Raw genomic sequence first — 2,011 nt, forward strand, 5'->3', positions numbered from 1 at the left:
TGACTGGAGGGAATGTAATGGGCCTCAACCTGAGAAAATGCAGCCAAAGTTAAACCATGTTACAAATGCATAAAAAAAGTATAAGATACAAAGAAAACCAGTTATGGTGAAATACAGTTATCAAAAACAAATTTATGGACCTCCTGAAATCTACCCACAGACTCTCCATGGGCCCCAGGTTAAGTCCTGCAAGGGAATTATCCTCATTGAGGATTGATTACTCAGCTTGCAGGCATTATGCCCTCCCTATAGTTTAGCAGCATAGCTATAGGACCTTGTTTTCTTGCTTGTTGTAGGAACTAAACACAAGTGACTAGCAGGACTGTAGCCCTGACTTAGTAGCACCCTAAACCAAGGCCAGGGGCAGCTAGGTGCCACAGTGTATAGACTGCCAGGCCTGGAGTCAGGAAGACTCGTCTTCTTGAGTTCTGGCCTCAGACACTCGCTAGCTGTGCTTACCTGGGCAAGTCACTTAACCCTGTTTGCCTCAGTTTCCTCATCTGTAAAATGAGATGGGGAAGGAATTAGCAAGCCACTCCAGTCACTCTGCCAAAAAAAAAACCAAAAAACCAAATGGGGTCACAAGGAGTCAGACATGACTGAACATGACTAAACAGTAACAGGTCATTACAGATAAGAAAAGAGCTCCTCAGACTGCTCCAGTCCCAAAGAATGCATTCAGGATGATACAGAAGGCCCTTGCCTTTCAATCCGAGCTGTAGCAAGGGGTTGTGCAGGAAGCAATGATTCACAGTTTTCAACCCTCTCTTCCTGGCTTTCTTCCCTCAACTCCAACACCTTCCCCCTCTGTAACCATGATGGAACAGGCCATCTCCTTCTCCAGGGAATTCCTGGCCAGTGGCATCGCCGCTGCTATCTTCAAGACTTCAGTGGCCCCCATCGAGGGAGCCAAGCTGTTATTTCAGGTGCAGCATGCAAGTAAACAAATTGCTGCAGATAAGCAGTACAAAGGCATAATGGATCAGATCATCCCAATTCCACAGGAACAAGCGGTGCTTTCCTTCTGGCAGGGTAACTTAGCAAATGTCATCAGACATTTCCCCACCCGGGCCCTTAAATTGCCTTTAAGGATCAGTATAAGCAGGTGTTTTGGGGAGGAGCGGACAAGCACACACAGTTTTGGAGGTATTTTGCTGGCAAATGTGCCTCTGCTGGTGCAGCCGGAGCTGCTTCTCTCTGCTTTGTCTACCCCTTGGATTTTGTGAGAAGCCGCTTGGCAGCTGATGTTGGGAAATCTGGCACTGAGAGAGAATTCAAAGGCCTGGGAGACTGCCTAGTGAAAATCACCAAGTCTGATGGAATTTGTGGCTTGAATCAAGGTTTCAATGTCTCAGTGCAGGGTATCATTATCTGTAGAGCAGCCTACTTTGGAATCTGTGATACAGCAAAAAGTATGTCCCCAGATCTGAAGAACACTCACATTGTGATAAGTTGGATGATTGCATAAACAGTGACTGCTGTAGCGGGTGTGGTTTCCTATCCCAGGGATACAGTAAGGCAGCAAATGATGATGCATTCTGGGAGCAAAGGAACTGCTATCATGTACACTGGGACAACTGACTCCTGGAGGAAGATTGCTAAAGATGAGGGAGGCAAAACTTTCTTCAAGGCACCTGGCCCAATGTTCTTAGAGGCATGGGTGGAGCTTTCATGCTTGTCCTGTATGATGAATTGAAGATAGTAATCTAAGTACATCCTAACTAAAAATGGAACCAGTGAGTATAGATCATGTAAAATACTTAACCATAACATTCTGGACCATTTACATTCAAGAAATTCCCATTGTATTTTTATCTATGCCAGATCATGTTTATAGAGGAGCCAGGAAAAGTTCTTAGAAAAAGGGACTTGTTCATGTGATCCACTATTCACACAGCAGAACTGATGATAATTCATTATATTGATTCTATTAATTTTGGGAGAAATAACAGTTATTGTAGGTCCAAGGAGGCAGATCAACTTCTTAGATCATCTAATTTAAATGCTCTTC

General features: G+C 44.4%; 1 pseudogene; it reads left to right on the forward strand.

Annotated features, from left to right (window-relative positions):
* The first annotated feature begins 815 nt into the window (after window positions 1-815).
* LOC114044244 lies at window positions 816-1,710 on the forward strand (annotated as a pseudogene).
* The last annotated feature ends 301 nt before the right edge of the window (window positions 1,711-2,011 follow it).

The sequence above is a fragment of the Vombatus ursinus genome, unplaced genomic scaffold (assembly GCF_900497805.2).
Source record: "Vombatus ursinus unplaced genomic scaffold, bare-nosed wombat genome assembly UNPS02014772.1, whole genome shotgun sequence".
In the NCBI taxonomy this organism is placed as follows: Eukaryota; Metazoa; Chordata; class Mammalia; order Diprotodontia; family Vombatidae; genus Vombatus; species Vombatus ursinus.